We start from the raw sequence: 18,103 nt of genomic DNA, 5'->3' as shown, positions 1-18,103 counted from the left end.
AAAACTCCTTGCTAGAGATTACACAGAATGTGGTTTTATTGAGTGGTACACATGAATTTCCTTCCCAGAAAGCCGATGTGATTCTTCTATATATTTAAAAAATACTTATATGTCAGATACAGAAAAATATAACTGAAGACCTGCTGGATACATGTAAGACCATGTGTTTCAATAAACAGCAGTAGGAAGTTATTATTTATAATTAGTCAATCAGATGCACTGGTTACTGTATTGGCAGCAGTGAAATTCCACGTTCATATTTAGATGAGGAATGACAGCAAGACATCCTTAATATTTCTGGACAACTGAATATGCTTCTTCTCTGTATCAACTCATATATGGATTTCTTGCCTGAAAGACCCATAATAAAACCGCTCCTGTCTGGTATGCTTGAGAAAAGAACTGCTGGGAAGCTTTTGGAAAAGACAGCACTCTGAGCACCACGTTGCATGTAAGGTTTTTACAGGCACACCTCAGACAAATATGCTGATAATTGTACTAGCACAGATTGTGTTTGATATGATTTTGAAATGTGTAAAATTACACAAAACTGTAGGAGTGAATTTGGTAATTTTGTGCTAATTTAACATTAATTACAGAATATGTTTATGGTGTGCTTTAATGAATTTTCTCTCATTAATAAAACTGATCAGTGTCTATATTTCTAGAAAAAATTCTTTACATAATGCTTGTACTAGAACTAAAAAGCATATATAGTTTCTGAATTTTTTTTGCATTTTTTCTTTAAATGCTATCCTCTAAAATATACAGCTTACAATCTCACGATGAAATAAATACTTGTTATAAATCATAACAAATATTGAATTTATGTAATATTTTGGATTTTGAAATACTGACATCGTATAATTTGTCTGCTTTTTCTGTTTAGCAGTTTATAGCAGGAGAACTCACGAGCAGCAGAGTGAAAGGAGGCCCACCTTTCCTTTCAACATCATTACTCTACCTGTTCAAATTGTTCCACCTCTATTTACAAGTATTGCAAGTAAGGGCGTAAGGGGCTCACTGTTATTCTTGGAGGCAAGTGCTGAGTTCTGTGGTTGAACTTTTCTGCAGAGAGAAGGAAGTTTTGTAAAAGTTCATACCTAAGACAGGAAAGGTGGTGCTCAAAGAGCAGAGCTATTGTGTTGTGTTGGACATTTCCAGGGAGCAATTATAAGTCAGAAATTGTTTTCAAGTAGTTATTTGCTTGTTTAAATGCATTTTCCTTTTCATGCACTGTCTAGTGCCACTTGGTTGTTTAAAAAAAGTCCAAATACCCTCAAGAGATACCTTTGTGCATTAAACTCATCTTCACCAGTTCCAGCCAAATGTCTTTACTATAACATAAATACATCAGTTTCCTCTATTGCTGTAGGTTTTGTGTGCACTGTTGACTATGTAGGTGGGGATTTTTTAATTGTTGTTTAATTATAAGTTTTCCTAGAACTCTCTAGAGCAAGTTTTTACTCCAGAACTGTGAAAAAAAAATAGATTTGAATATTTAGTCATTTTGAAGGATGATGTACATGTTCTAGGCACGGTCGTTGGGATGACTTGACGAAGCTTCCTTGATTTGTCCATAGAAACTAAATGTTAGAGATAGAGATGTAGCCATGTTCAGCTGAATCCCTGGTTTGTGTTAAAATGCAAATATTGTTGAATAAATGTCAGTTTGTAAATGTCTTTCCCTTATCATTACAAATTTCTGACCAAATTAAAAGCATCATTTCATGGAAAAAGGCCTTGAACTAAAGGAACTGGAGTTTTTTTAACTGCAAGTCTTCCTACTTCCCTGTTAGGCACACCACCTCTGCTACTCTTTGTGCTGTTTCTGTTAACAACGATGGCTGTTTGGTTGGATGTTATAACCAGCCCCGAGTTCAGCCTGGCATTTCTCTCAGTGTGAGATGGTAACATTTGGGCACAATGGACACTCACTGAAATAATGCCTTTTATCATTTTCTCTGTTTTAGAAGTTTTAGGATCGTCTCCAAATAGCATAATGGCAAAGCAGGAGTAAGATCTTAACCTCCATGCCATTATACAGCCTTTTCCCCATTTTCTTAGAAATATGCAATTTGAGATACAAATTGATTTTGTTGAATTTCACCGTAATTGCTTTGGAACCTTAATTTGATTTATTAAATGCGACACATTGAGTACTTAGCTGAAGTTGTTTGCAGCGCTGCTTCTAACAGCGGCCACACATCTGAACTATTTTACTCAAAGGGTGGCAGAAATAAATCTGGAGTGAATCACAGGTTTTAACGAGATCTGCACACAGCTCACTGCTCAGTATCTGGGTCATTGCTCTTCTTAGGTTGTTTCTGAAACTGGTTAAAATCTGATTAGCTAAGTGTAATGTAGAGGAAGGTAAAAGATACGTATCCTATTTAAACAGAACAGAAGTAATACCACTTCCCAGCCCGCCAAACAACTCTTTAAATGCCCAAGCGCCGCCCCCTCCCCGCCTCCAGCCCGCTCTCACCTCAGCGCCAGGGCAGCCCCGCGGGCGGGTGGGGGAGGGGCTGAGCTGCACCATCCGGGCACTCGCCGCCCCCTCCCTCCCCACGCGTGAGGCGGCCGCGCAGCCCCGACGCGCGCGCGCACGCCGCCCTCCCCGCCCGCGGGCCAACGGCCGAGGCGCGCGCCCGAGGGCGGTCTCGGCCGCAGAGCTCGCGAGAGGACATGGCCGCGGCGGCGAGCGGGGGTGAGCGGGGCTGACGGGGGCCGGCGGGGCGGGGGGTGGGCGCGAGGCCTGCGGGCTGAGGGCACGGACGGGCCCGGCTCGGCCTGGCCCGGCGGGGAGCGGGCTGCCGTGAGCGCTTCGCTTCTGCCTCAGCCGGTGGGGCTCGGCCTGCACTGCCCGGTGGTGCTCCGAGCTGGGGCGGGCGCTCGGTGGGTCGGGAGGGAGGCGGGTGTGTGCTCGTCGCTCTGGAGGGGAAGCTGCCTGCAGCAGCTGTACGGGCACGGACGGAAAGGAGTGGGGTGAGGCTCTGAATGAGGGAGGGAGCAGCGTGCCTGTGTGTGTCTTGGGTGCCATAAACATCTGCCTTTATTCTGCCCGTGGGGTTGGTGCTGTGTCCGAGTACAGAGAGGTGCTACTGGGGCTTCTGCGACTGCAGCACAAAAACGTACAGGACTTAAAGTGAACAATTTGTTAAATTGGGAAGTAAATGTTATAAAATCATCTTTTTGTGCATATTTGACAAACAGCGCATAACTTCACTGTCAGCGTCTAAAAGATCGAGACTGACTGACTGTGCTGTGAGCCTGCTGTGTTCTAAAGTTCACCTTTATGGGAAGGTGATTGCACCCCTTCTTCACGCCACTTCTTTTGCCTTGTGGTGGAAGAATGCCCGGGTTTTGAGTTAATTGGTGTTTTAGAGCTCTCAAAGGCACAGCTGGCATTTCATGAAGTTATTTTCTTAATGTTTGACATGTTATCAGGTTCCTTCCTGAAGTTTTCTTTCCTATGTAATTAGCTGGGGCTAATTATGATTTGGTGGTATAATTTGTGTTTAAAACTTGACGTTATCAGTGCTGTCTGGTAATCACACTGTTTTTTAAGAAAATAAAAACACATGGAAGCTGAAAATCCGTAGTATGTTACTGGAAGCACAGAGCAACTTTCACAACTTAAATATATTTGGAGAAAAGTAGAAGACCGTACTTGGTGATTTTTTAGGAACAGTTACACAGTAACATGAAAATCATGTAAAAATATTTACCATTTTTAAGTTGTGGGATTCTGCTGAATGCTTTTTTTTAAAAAAAAGCTCTAAAGGTGGAGGTTAATACACATATTCAGCCAAATTTAATGTTTATATACATAAGCCATTGCTTGTCAGCGTAGAAATCAACATAGATAATTCACGATGATATTATGGATTAATGTGTTGTTGGATACGGAATATAGTTGGTAGTGTTTGCTTTTTAAAAAATAAAATGACATTTTGATTATTGAATAATTAATTATTGGAAGGAAAATGGGATACCTCTTCGTATTAGACCATTTCCTCCTGTAGTACATCTTGGTATTTGTCTTTTAACCTCTTCCTCTTGCATGTACGTTTTTTTATGTGTTGTAACCTCTGTCATTGATACATATAGAAACCATAACATCAGCTTCAGCCTTTGGGCATGCAAACCTTTACAAGAAGTAAAACCCTATCTATAGGACTCATCTCTCAGAACAAGAACCACTCTGCGAGGTTGAGTTGTCTGGAATATTTTGATACCTATGGGATCAAAGCCAAAATTGGAAGAACTCATTAATGTTGTATGAAATGGCATTTAATAAATGCCAACTCTAAAGATAACTGTGATTTTTGAACTTTCCTAAATTTAGTACGCAGTAGGTTTCTGCTGGCATAATCATGTGTGTGTGTAAAGAATCAGAGTCATTCAGGTTGGAAGAGACCTCTAAGATCATCTATGTACAGACATATTCTAAAATGTACAAATAAATTAAGGATTGATGATTGAGGAAATACGTTTGTGTTGTCATAGCAAAAAGACAAACTTTGTGAACAGTTTCGTTTTTCTTCATAAAGGTTCCTTCATATTGGAATCTATACGTAACTAAAATATATTTCTGTTAGTAAATGAAGTTCAAGTGATTAGATACAAAGAGCATTTAAACTTTCAAGTGTGGAGACATTCCAGCTGTAAGGGATTATGCAGGTAGGACTTGAAGGAGCTAGAACTTGTCTTTTGTACTGCACTTGAGTTAAAAGGGGTGGGTAATGCACTGTTATTCTTGCCAGAGGTAACTAGAAAGACAAAATTAGTGTGTTAGTTTGGGCAGTAATGTGAAAGGTGCTAAAGAATGAGTCTAGAGCATATTGAAATTAGTTTACCTTCAGGGTTTTTAACCCAAGAAGATACTTCAACGTCAAAAGTGCAAACGCTAAGAAAGAACAACTTGTATCAATGTATTAGTTTCCTAGCCAAAATAACATATGTAATTTTTAAAATAAAGAACCTTTGTGACATTTTTTGTAACTTTTGTTTTTCTTATCTTTACTTTCCCATTGACCAGAAATGTGCTGAAACAGACACTATAAAAGGAGGATAAAAATACAAGGTAAGTGCTTTATCTTAAACCTATTAAAACTTTTAAGTTATGTGTTGTTTTTTTTTATTTAACGAAACTATTATGTAGCTGCTATTTTTTTAATGAGCAGTGTATCACTTTAAGTTATGCTGGTTTTATACCACTGTCAGAAAGGGAAGGTTTTCCGAGAGATACGTTCTCATACAAGCAGGAATTTGGGGATACATATTACCCATGATATATAAGCTAAAAGCAAATCATTGTGATACTTCTGCTTAGTTGTTGGGTATGAGTGTTTTTTAATCATCTCTTAGAATTTTGCTTTAAATACTCTTATGCTGATTAAATCATATTTTCTCTTTTTTAAAGGACTGTCATGCTTGCAAGCCTTTGCAGATTTTGTTAGACTTTTTCTAAATGTTAGTTTTGATATTGGTAATTGAAACTTTGGCCAATACAGCATTTTGTTTATTTTAACAATTATTTTACAGCGACTCAAGCTAGTACCAGCAGAACACGTTACAGTACAGCACTTCCACAGTACCACCAGACCGATGCATTTTGATTAAATACATCCAGTTATAGATGAGGAAACTTATTTCTCAAAGGGAGTAACTAAGAACGTTTAACGGCTGCTGCTAGAATTGTACTTCAGTAAGCGTTAGGGTAAGACTAGGGGCTCAAGTAGCTTCATAAAATAAGGATGTAAGTTATATCAACTTAAATATTTGCAGTTTTGAAACAGCATGCTTCTGATGTCCAGCTACTACAGAATTGGTGAAAACTCTGATCCTGTCCCCTCCCTCCCCATCTTTTTGTATGAGAAGAAGCAAGAGCTTTGTTTTGGGGAACTAGGAAGGGATGGTTTTATTTTCAGAATTACCAAGGCAGAGCACCAAGCTTAAAGTCTCCTTGATTACTTCCACTGAGGCCCTTCTAAGATGTTACAGAGTGTTGGCTACACCTCTACTGAAAAAGCCAGACACTGCACACAAGTTTGATGGCTAAGAACTGCTCCAGAGACTGGAAGAAGAGCAAGAAGTACAAAACCTTCTGGATGTATGCAGAAGGTACGATGTATCTGGAGCACTGATGTGTTCCAGCAAATCTGCTTACAAACTGAAACAGACCAGAATCTACCACCAGAGTATCCTGGCTAGGGAGTGTGATGTAGTAAAGATAAGCACATGTACAGTCTGACTTTAAAAAACAAAGACAATTTCCATTTGTAGTAAGAATTGTTAAGCATGTCTCTAAGAGTGTGGTGGTCAGCCTTCATCCAGACTTACCATATGTGTAAACGTACTGAGTAATGGGGTAAGTTTGACTTTCCTGGTTTTTAAATGTTATCAGATACTTCATCGACTCATATTTATTCCGTCATCTTAAGATGCAGTGAATGCTACCAATAATGTACTTAGAAATGCTCAACATGTCATTTCTCTGTGCTACACCTAATCACTTGTGAAAGACTGTTGAAAAACTGTTCCTTTGAAGAGCACCAAAGATGTGACTTGGATAGCTTCTAGATGGTTTTGAGTTGGGTTGCACTATCTGCTGCCTTGTCTATACATTGCCTTCTCTTGTAATTTTTATACAGGTCTTACACAAGTAGCTTTAATCACATTTCTGAGAAAATTATCTCAAACAACTAATTTCTTAATAATATTCACAAGGTTGAAGTTAGTAGAGAAAACCCCCAGCAGCCTCATCAGGGAAAGGCAGACAGAGTTCAGCAGTTATTTACTGTGGTTGGCAGCAGCTGGCTGGACAGTCAAAATACATTTACTCTGGACTACCCATATAGCACAAGTGAGGCACAGCTGGGAACTGGAGTTACAGATAAATATTTAGAAGACAGAGAACATAAGCTTATAGGAAACTAAACTTTATAATTTCCACTGTACTTGGAACAGATTTGTCAGTGTTTGACCTTACAAAACATTAATACATCCATCTCAGAGTTCAAAAAAAGTCCTGACAATTATTTGGTATTGTATGAAGAGTAATGATGTTTTTTCCAGTAAGACTTTTATATACTGTACAGGTATATGACAGTGACAAGAGAACCAATCAAGTAGTTGTTAGGGATGGATGAGATCGGAGTCTAAACTGTTGGAGGAAACAGGAGAAGAAATCATTCAATTGCATGTACTTGGAAGAAAATTGTGGACGATTGAACTGTTAACAAATCACTGTTTTTCAAAGACTAATTGTATTTGGTGATAAGCATTCACCTCTAAAATCAGTAAGAAATGAGGAAACAGACTAATTAAAAATAGTATTTCAGTTGCTGTTGTACCAGTATCGTGTCAAATCACTTTTAAACTCTTAACTGTTGTATTAAAAAAGGCAAATGTAGCATGAGAAATGAATAAATGATGTTCTTAGTATAACAGGAAGGTGCCAAAATGAAAATGTAATCATAGTCCACTTCAATATTCTATAACTACACTGCTGGATTTGTTAACTTACTGTCTCTTTCTAACCACAGTATAATAATTTGCAGTTTATCTGCATACTAAAGGTAAATATGAAAAGTCTTCCCAATTTTGTAGTTGTGCCAAATCTCATTCTGTGTTGATTAATAATCATTCATTATAGATGTATTATTCATCTCTCATGATAACCAAAAATACAGACTTAGGTGGTACGTAGGAACAGCCAGTACACCATTCTGCTGACAATGGTGGGAATTGTGCTCATGTGTAGTTGAAGGGGTGAACTTAATGCTGAGCTGCTTTAACCCCCTGAGGCAAGACTCGTGTAAGTTTCCAGTATTTGTTGCCTATCCAGCATGAGGGAAGGGGGGTGAGGATGACAACGACTTTCTTTGTCAGTAAATACAGTAAAAAAAAGTTTAAAAAAAAAAAAAAAAGTAAATACAATACTTTGTAGGTTTATGTTGCTGCTGAAAAAGAGTGGCCCAACTGTTGCTGTATCTGTGATATTTTGGTCTCTTTTCTATGCAGTGAGAGCCACATAGTGGGTCAGATGAAGGAGCTGATCTGATGGAAATTAAATCCTGTTTCTAAAAAAAAAAAAAAAAAATATATAAAAAAAAAATTTTTTTGCAATTCTAGTCCTCAAAATTGGTAGTGGTATGTGAGTGCCAGTACCAGAAGCAAAACAGAGGGCAGAGCCAGAAACAGTATTGGTGAAATTGGGGGGAAAAAACATCTCAACTTAAGTCGGTTCAAATACTTGTAAATCAGCACCCTGCAACTGTAGTGTTAGGCAAAAAAAATTAGCAACTGGAAACACTTAAAGATGGAGGAACTTGTTTTAATCTGAAGATTAGGTGTGGTTTTGGGATGCATTCAGGCTACTTGTAGACGAGGAGGTTGGTTGGCTTACGTTTGGCAAACCACTTCATGTTCTGGTTTAGTGTATCTGCAGCCTTTGATTCTTACAGTGAATCTACCTGCTACTTTTTTAGCAGCATGCCTAAAAAGATCAACAACTGAAATTAAGCCTACTTGCACATCACAACCATGAACGTTTCATGTTTGCATCTTTAAATGAAATTATTCTCTGCTGCACTAAGCACAGTGAACCCATCTTCCTGGCATCAATTTGTAAACAGTATTCATCATCTGAAGTTCGAGAGCCTAAATTCCATAATAATTCACTTTGGAACAAAGCTTTTTCAAACTTTTCTTCTGTGGTAAAGATTGACAGCTGCTGTAAAACTACTCTTTAGTGTTGTTGAGGCTCTGTCTAAGCTACTACCACAAAAATCTTCCACATCCTGAATCTCCAAAGCAAATTCACATTACAGAATTTATTAAACAGTGTTCAGATTACTTTTATTAAATCCAGATGTTAATATAACAGTTATGCACTTGTGCAATAAGCTGAATCTCTGTGATCGTTGACTCAGTATTTTAAGATTTCATATTTGGGTACTTGGCTAAAGTCATTATTTAAATGTTTGAAAACTGGCTTAAACCTGGGCATGATGCCAAAAGCAACAAAATGAGAGAGAAGTCATAGTTGAGCTCCTTTTTGATCTTCACACTGAATGTAACGCAAATGAGCCAAACATTTAAAAAATAATAAATAAAAAAAGACAACACCCCTGTTTTTCTTCCTTTATTAAACTGTGAATTTATAAGGTAATCAGCCCTAGATTATAGCCCTGAAAAGTGTGGACAATGGCATTTTCATTTCCGGATTTTGTTTCTAATGTTAGAAGTCTACTAGAAGGCTAGGAAACATTTGCTGAAAATTTGATTTAAAAATTCTGGAGACATTAACATTAGTTTGTCAGACATTCCTTACTTTAAATGAAGGAGAGGTAGCTCATAAAAATTCAGAAGCAAAGAAACTTGTGAAAATAGAGTTCAAGTTGGTGTATTCCACTGAAGTCCACTTAATACCTGTAAGTGGCTGTTGTTTCTCAGTATTTCCTATGCAAAAAAAAACCAAACAAGCCAGCTACTGACATTCTGTCTAATTACGTTGCAGGCACAATCCTTTATTTTTTTCCCCTTTTTTTAAAAGTGAGAATGTATTCTTTGTTAAATTAATCCTGAAAAGCTTTAAGTGTTCATTTATGATGTTATATGCATTACACAAAGTTGAATGTACGCTTCAAGCTTTTCAGGATTTAGGACCAGATGCTAGTGAAGCTTTAGGAAAATAATAGCTGTGCCTTAGCATAAGCAAAGAAATCGCTGTATAAATATCATTGTGGTGGATGTATTTGTTCTTGCATCACAGTATCATAGATGCAGTAAGTTTTATGTACAGATGATCTATTTTACACCGAATATTCATCAATCTAAGCAGTGAATTATGGTCTGAGTAAGTGTTTATATTTAAATGTTATCTATAAGGAGGTGTTACGTCACCAGTAATCTCGTTTTGTGTTTTAAAATGCTATCTGCATAAGTGGTATGCGTTACAAGTATTTTTGTATGTAGTGAATTAGCCATCCTTCTCAGCAGGTTTGATTTTTTTATACGTAAGTAACTTTGTACATGTGAAAGCAAAGGGGTGTGTTTGTATTTTATTTATTTGGTGCTTATGCAGTGGAAAAGGGACTTGGAATGTGTGCATTTTGAAAATGGAGCTTGCTAAATATGCTAAAATGACAGAAATTAATGGGATCTTTACATTGATTACAGTTGAACTGTACTATTTGTGTATTATTTAAGGAGTTTTTGAATGGACTAACAAATCTCTTTGGCTATTTTGGAGCATTTGGTTATTCATTATGATATCGTGTTACTTGGTAGGAGATACTTTTATAGCATATTTTTAGGGCTGCTTCTTTAAAAAATATCATCACAAAAACACGTTGGTGGGAAATACAACTCAAAACAGGTAACCAAAAGGAATTCCCTAATGATTCTCTACTTTTTTTTCATTATGTAAGTTGTACTCTTTGTATAGCTATCCTCTACATAAATATATTCAGTGTAAGATTTTTGTTAAAGATTTATATGCCATGTGAATTAGAAAATATAATTTTAGAAATCATTTTGAAGCAGCTCTTGACACCATTGAGTAGTGATGTGTGATTTTGTATTATTTCAAATCTGTACCATAATTTTCTTCGATGGCAATATGCTTGTTCACACACTGTCATTCTTAGTTATCCTTGTGCTTACTTCAGCTCTTGTTTTATAGCTTTGTGTCCAACAACAGAAGGAAATGTGTTCACACCTATTAAGACAGTTCTGAAGACAAATTCAGATGCTCGTTGACTTAATGCTCCTGTGCAACAGCACCATTGAATGCAAAATTGACAATAAAGTAATGTCTTTGCATGTTACTTCTCTGTTTTAAAGTTTATCTTCACTTTAAGTGTTTTTGTTTGTTTGTTTAGTAAAATTATGGGTTTTAATGCTTGTATTCTAGGGCAGTAGTTGAATTTGTAGTGATGAATGTATTCTTGAGAATCCTGCATTAAGATATAAATACCAACTGCAAGTGGTGAAAGTGACAGCAATACTTGCTATCATGGAATACTGAGGAATAGGACCAAAAGCAAAATTGATCAGGTAATGGGTCATTTGTTTGAGACTTGCTGTTATTTCTTTAAACAATTCCAATGTTTCTGGAGTTCGGCTGTGGTTTAGGTAAATAATGAATATAATCACAACGTCAGACAATTATGTGAATTTATAGGAATAATGGAAAACCTCGTTGTTTTCTGCTTAACGTATGACACACTACAATTTCATCTGGGGTTTCTGTACAGCAGAAAAAATTAAATATCCTGTTTGAGGGTACTAGTCACCTTGTTTCTAGTAAATATTTGATTAAAGAGAAGTTGCTGCTTACACAGTCTTTCTTATTTCTGAATTTGTATGGGTTATTTATATTAATGCTCCTTTGTGTCAATGTCAGTATAGCAGTACTTATTCTTTCACTTGGTGCGAGATAAAGGTTTTAGCAAATGCTATCAGTTTGTGCAAAATGTAAACCAGCCTTATGGCTACAGGAATTATAAATCTTCCAAGGTGAAACAAGCTTCAAATAATTCACTCTATGTCTGTAGACAGTTTAAACCAACTTTCTCCGCTTCTATGAATAACAGCGTGTAATGGCTGATTTCTCCTGGAGTCAGATCAGCATGGTGAGGCAAACTGTTCTGGCTGCGGTAGATCCGAGTTGAGTGGTTAATGACTCCCTCCTTCCTCTGCCAGATGTTCCACCCTTCCTCTGTTCTGCCAGCTTAACCATTTGACTGCTCTCTTACCAGGTCCTGTAAAATGAGCCTAATCTTATAAAAGCATTGCATAAAACTGGGAAATACAGAAAGGTCGACTCTGGGAACGGTTGAAATGCAGATGGTAGCAACCTACTTCAGTGCATCTTTTTCTGCCCTGAGGAAGCTTTGAGCAGAAGTAAACAAAGACAATAAGGAGAGAAACTAGAAATCTGAAATGGAGGATGGAAAAGACACTGTACAATACATACCATTCTCTTTCCTTTTTTTCAGACTAAACCAGATCAACTAACTGAAAGGAGACTTCTGAGCCTAGCCACAGTTATAAATTTACAGTTTCTTAAATATTTGGGGGCAGTAGCAGGACCAGAAGATAATCCAAAAGATGGAGATCTGTAGCAGTATGTGGATGTAGTCAAGAGAGTTGGTTTCCAGATAATCTCGCTCTCTGAGGCACGTGCTCATGAGAAGAAAAGATATAGCCAGGAAACACACAGAGCACTTTTGATGGGTAAAGTGGAATCTGAGGTAGGTGTGATATGAGAATTGATTTAGTGATACATGGAGGATAGAAGAAATAGCAAATACGGGAAGAGGAATTGAGAAGGAAAGCGGTTACTGAATTGATCAAGAGAAGTGAATAACTGTGATCTGTTGCCAGAAAAAAAAGTAATGAAATAAAGCCACAAGAAAAAAAATGGGGCTTAGAGATTATATGGTCTAGAGATTATATCTTAACAGACAATGCTTGATGAGTGTCTTGTTTTGATCAGATCATCAGTAGTTTCCCAACAGAGTCTCGAACAAAACTTTGTAGTATTTTTGCAAAAACGGTTTTAATGGGGTTCAAAACCATGTGTCTTTCGGGAAGGAGTGGCACTGGATACATTTTTCAGCCTTTTTGACTGCTATATTCATGATTAAATACTTTGTTTCAGAGTTAGTAAATTGCACTAGCCAAAGTGTTTTAGGACATACCCTGATAAATTACATTTGATGACTGTTAGATGATGTCTTACATATCAGAAGGAATATTAAAGCAAGTACATTTCTTGTTGTGCTGTTGGAAGACCAACAATGTCTATTGCATGAATAAAATTTAAATTACTGTGTAGGAGAGAAATTATGGCTTGAACTATATTTCAGACTTAAGAGTTTGTAAATTGTCTGTTACCCTAGTTTTGATGTGTTCTCGAAATGTTCAGTAAGAGCTTTTTCTGCATCATGCAGAAGGATACTAGGAAAATATATTAAAAACATTTTTTTTGGTCTGTGTTTTAAGGGTTTTTCTGCTGACCCAGCAGTTTAGACATGGTCATAATAACCAGAGATAGGACGGTGCATATCATCTGACAAGGGGGTAATTTGGTCATCCAGCATGACTGCGGATGAACTTGGTGCTTCTAACAAAAATGACCTGTGTTTAGTCATCAGACCTACTTAGTCAATAACTATAGTTTAAATTATTTAAACCTTTGAAGTAGATGTTCTAGTGGTAGCAGGTGTTCATTAGGGAATGACCTTTAGTAAGCTGTTGAAGTTTGGTAATAATAAGGCAATGTTGCACTTCTTATATTAGTATAACAGAATTCATTAACAGTTTTCCTTTTTTATTTTAGAAATGCTCTGTTCTTTACTGGGGGGCAGTTTACAGACAGTCTGTCTTTCAAACTCATATGAGTGTTAAGTTGATTCTTTGTGTTATCACTTTAACTGGTAAGTTTATAAATATTATTTTCCTTTAAGAAGATCTTTGGAAGTAATCAGTCTTAATTGACTGAGTGAAATAATTTGTTGCAGTCAGGCTTTCTCAGTCTTCAGACTACACTTGTAAAATTTTTTTATCTTCAAATCAAGAGGCCTTCTTTCTGTGTTTATTAACTTGCTATTGAGTGGTTTTGAAGTATTTCTGAAGGCCAGTATGTTCTTCTCTGTATCAGCTTATTCTTGAAATCGGCCATTTCTGCATAAATGGAGGACCTTTTCTATTTAATTTAAAATGGAGAGGCATGAGAATGATAATTGTTTTACAAGGGGAAGATTGAAGGCTTTACAAGGGGAATTGTTTTACAAAGGGAAGGCTTTTCTCATTTGAAGTTCTAATCAGAGAAAATTCCAAGAAATGGAGAATTTAGATGTGTTACGGCTGCTAAGTCTAACAATTTATGCAGAAATCTATAGTAAACAGTTTTATAGTTACCATCTTTTATTTATTTATTTTAATCAAGCAGCTTTGTAAAGAATGAAATATTGGAACATACAATAGTTTAACAGATAAGACTTCTTTTAAAGTGGCCTTAGGCAACATAAACTCTCCTGACCCAAAGTTTCTACCCTATTAGTCTTTAGCTAATTTCAGTATGGAAAATGGAATTCCAGTTCATTTTAGTCTTGGAGATCGTGAGAAATTGCTTCTTAAAGCAGTGAGGGCATGGACTGTGGATTATAGCATTAAACTGTTTAGAACATCAGAGTTTTCAGGCACCATACTAATAACATACTTTTTCTGTTTATTTTAGAGTATGGGTGTAGATCTGGGGATTAAGCTTGATCTACTCATAATTGTTGTTCAGTACTCATAAAGAAACAATGTAATACGATTTCCCTTCCTGTGGTCTTCCCTTGGTAGCAGGGAGTATTGTGGGTCTTCTTAGATGCATTATAGATTTGAGAAGTAAAAAGGTTGGATTTGTAAAAAGCATTGTTTTATTTTTAAAGCCAAAATATCCTGTTTCTGATATATCTTCATGCTTAATTTCCAGTGTTTAGGAAGTTGGGGTTTTATTTTTTTGTTTATTTTTACCTGAAAGCCGGTGATTATATATATAGATTTAGCATTCTCTTGGTATACTTCATGACTGTATCTATGAAAAAAAAGGACTTCAGGTCTTGGGAGGATGCTGTGAGGTGTAAATCTATTACAGCTGATATAATTGCAGAGACTTTTTGTCTCTGCTGCATAAAAAATGAGGTCACTTCATACGATGTGGGATGTGAGCAGTAGAACCACTGTTAAACTGTTCACTGTTTTGGTTCACTGTTACCAGATTTAATATGAAACTTTGTACTGTTTGCTTCTAGGTAAGGTGTAATAATTGTTCTTTGGCTCTGCTGTGTTAGTAGGTAAAACTTTGAGAAAACAGGAGTTGAAGACTGGGGAGGAAAGAGGTTGTCCTCCTAAAGCCATGGTCTAAATAACAGCTGATAAATAAGTGATGAAACCACTGTGCTGTTTACCTTTTAAGTGTGTTCTAAAGTTTGTAGTAGATTTGGTAAGCCCTGATTAATACTTCTAAGCCAAACAGTCATATTCGTCCAGTTCCAGTAACAGTTTTGGCTAACTGGAGTAGGAAATGTGAGAAGTATATTGACTGTTGATCTCATTCTGACTCTAGAATAATGATAAATACAATGGAGAATAATTCACATGTTTAGTAGAAGAGTAGGCAATAGAATGAAGTGGGACCGGGACTGCCAAAACTTTGTGTCACTGCCTCAGGTTAGCTGAGAAAGATCGGCATTTATATTCACACACCATTCGTGTGATGAATACATGTATATAATGTATGTAGCTGTGAGTTATCCCAGGGTAACAAACCCTGGGAGTCTTCAAAATCTTCCAGTTGTAGATCATCGAATGATTTGGTCTGATCAGGACAGCAGCACTATAAATATTATCTCTAAAAACTTACAGTTTAATTATCTTTGCTTGTACTTTTGTTGCTACTTAAAATGTTACATTGTCCAATGTAAACTAAGTTGTTAAAAAGAAGAGCTGATCCCTTGAACTTTTAAGTCAGACATTAATCTTTTGGTACTAGGCCTCTATTTTATTTCTAGTTAAAAGAAACAGAATGGAGGAGATTAAATACTTCTAATTACTTTCAAAGTAAACCCAGTTGTTTGGGACAATTAAAGACATAGAATGCTCTGCCATGCTTTTTACAGGGAGGTTATATGATCATAAATGAGAGGAGGCCAGAAAAGACAATCCTTACTTTAGAAGAACTCTAAGCACTTAGCATAAATCATATGAAGAAAGCATGGTAAACAGCTGCTACTTAGGTTTTACAGAACGTTGATTTTTTCACACATTAATCTGTCACCTTCTACGTTTTTCTTTTGTCCGCTAGTGGGTTAAATTGGACAAGTTGTAGAAATTAAGAATAATAAGTTGACTAGTTTCCATGGGAGCTAATTCAAGTTATTGTTTGCATTGTTAATATCTGAAAATAGTTGTGTTGGTACAAGTTAACAGGCAACAATAGGTTTGTGAAAGAGATTTTCTGTGCTGTCTTGAGGTTATGAATAGGGACTGCTTAACAGCATCATCTGGCTATGTGCATTGAGTTGCAGTTCAGACATACTTGCTCTGATATTTGCAAAATCTCTTATATTGAAGTTGCTAACAAGCCCTAATTATACAACGTGATTTTGAATTCATGTCAAATTAGTATTTAGTTAATTGTTGAATGTAATAATAATTGAAGTTCTGTCCTGTATAAGTTTATTGTATTTTTAAAAGTTAAATATTAGTCTTTTGGTATTGAAATACAGTATTTTACTAATCTCTGTAACAGTGTGTAGAAATAAAAAGAAGCAAAGTATATCTTTTTCAAGAAATTTCATTTTACAGAAATCATTCTGTGACATTCAGTCATGCTCGTGAAGGAAGGTAGAGAGTAGCATGTTTAATGGGAAACAGTCCTGCAGTTCCTTCCTCTTTGACTTGAATCGTAATGCTTTCCTTGCTTTGTTCAATTCAAGGGCTTGGTTTACAGGCACTAAAGTAAACAGAATAGCACCTGCAGCTTAGTCATAAATGGGAACATCTTGAAGTAGCTAAGCAAACAAATGAAATCATGGAGTTGTTTAACCTTTTCTGAAATGCCTTGGAAGTTCTACCAACACTTGTTTTTAAAATTGAGCAACGTTTTGGCTATCAAAGGACTCTGAACGTGTTAGAGTTTGATCCAATTTATTGATAAGTGTTACTTTCTGAACTGTCAGAGCTCTTCTTTGAAAAAGCGCTCTCTCTCTCTCTTAAATAAATGCACACTTCTAGGACAGGACATGACACTAAAATATCTAGTAGTCATATGATGTGTTCATATAAATATTTGACCCTTACTCTGGACTTGAGCTATCAAGTGCTTTTATAATACCAAAATGGACATTTGTGTTTTGATTTTTATAGGTTGTCAACTTCAATTACATAAATACATTCTGCTAGCTACACTATTTATGTTTCCTAGCCACAGAAAATCATGGGACACGTTATCTTATAAAGTCCTTCCACAGAGTTCTGTCATAGTCCAGAGGAACTGAACTTGCTTTTTGGCAGGTAAATTGGAGTTGCTCTTGCAGTTACATTTTCTTGCTCTACTTAGACTTTGTGTAGTTTTCTAAGTTGAGTATAAATGTACTTGCTACTTGCGTTAACACAGACATTTTAAATTTTGGTACAGTACTAAAGCAAATGCAAAGAAAATGGTGATCAACATTGACGTCTTAGACTGACAAATAGGAATGTCACATCTGAATTTCACTGACCATTTACAAAGGGCATATTTCCATCCCCTGTACTATGTATGTGTGTGCATCTGTGTGTCATATCTAAACAAGATACTATTTTGTGTTTTACCTGTCTATTTTAAGGTATTTTTATGAAGCTGTTTATTTTTGTAGAACTAGTGAAGGTGTGTTATAACAGCCTTACATGTATTTTAAAAGTTGATTCAGCTGAATGACTTAGCCAACAATGCCCGTATTGAGACAATACTAACAATATCCACAAAAATGATAAGATGAAATTATGTCTGTTCGTAAGATGATCAAAATTAATAAACAAATAAAATGTTGAAGACTGTATCTGGATGTCCTTTCCTAATGACAAGCCTTTAAAGTGTTGTTGCCGTAATTCTTGCTGGTACTGAATGCTTAGGTAGCAGCTGTTAGGAAGGATGGACTTACTAGTTGTAAATGAAATAACAAATCTTCATATCCTGATCTGGAGTGTTCAACATGAGTTAAACCTTCATGAACTTACTGGATTTCTGCTACAAATAGTACTGTACTAGAAGTTAAGCATAATGTAGCTTCTAGTTAAAAAGGACTGCGTCAGCAGACGTTATGTTAAAAGATGTTCTGGGTTATCAGAATGGGTTAATAGATGCTAGCATCGATGCTTAATTTTTAATAGCTTGCACAACTGCCTAGGTGACCGTATCTCCCTTTCACATGATAGACTAGCAAAGCAGTTCATACCCTTCTTTCAAGAAAGTTGTTAACCATACGTTATCTTTGAGAGGCAGCTAATCCTAGACTCAGCTTTTTTGTTTGGTCTGTCAGACCATCTATTC

At 36.6% G+C, this 18,103-nt stretch overlaps 1 protein-coding gene across 11 annotated transcripts in view; it reads left to right on the top strand.

Annotated features, from left to right (window-relative positions):
- The first annotated feature begins 2,570 nt into the window (after positions 1 to 2,570).
- Positions 2,571 to 18,103, top strand: part of MRTFB (myocardin related transcription factor B) — a 90,624-nt gene continuing 75,091 nt past the window's right edge. For 2 of the 11 annotated variants that reach the window (XM_035548681.1, XM_035548676.1), the window contains exons 1-2: positions 2,571 to 2,710; positions 5,045 to 5,089. The gene's annotated coding sequence lies outside the window, so the exon portion shown is untranslated. Of the gene's footprint in view, positions 2,711 to 2,747; positions 2,989 to 5,044; positions 5,090 to 5,550; positions 6,377 to 10,696; positions 10,823 to 10,895; positions 11,071 to 11,774; positions 12,270 to 18,103 lie in introns of those variants that run through there. The other 9 variants (XM_050713729.1, XM_035548674.1, XM_035548675.1 and 6 more) reach the window with 9 other exon arrangements.

Source organism: Cygnus atratus, chromosome 15, assembly GCF_013377495.2.
Source record: "Cygnus atratus isolate AKBS03 ecotype Queensland, Australia chromosome 15, CAtr_DNAZoo_HiC_assembly, whole genome shotgun sequence".
Taxonomy (NCBI): domain Eukaryota; kingdom Metazoa; phylum Chordata; class Aves; order Anseriformes; family Anatidae; genus Cygnus; species Cygnus atratus.
Note: the sequence above shows the minus strand (reverse complement) of the source record. Positions and strands in the feature narration are given on the sequence as shown.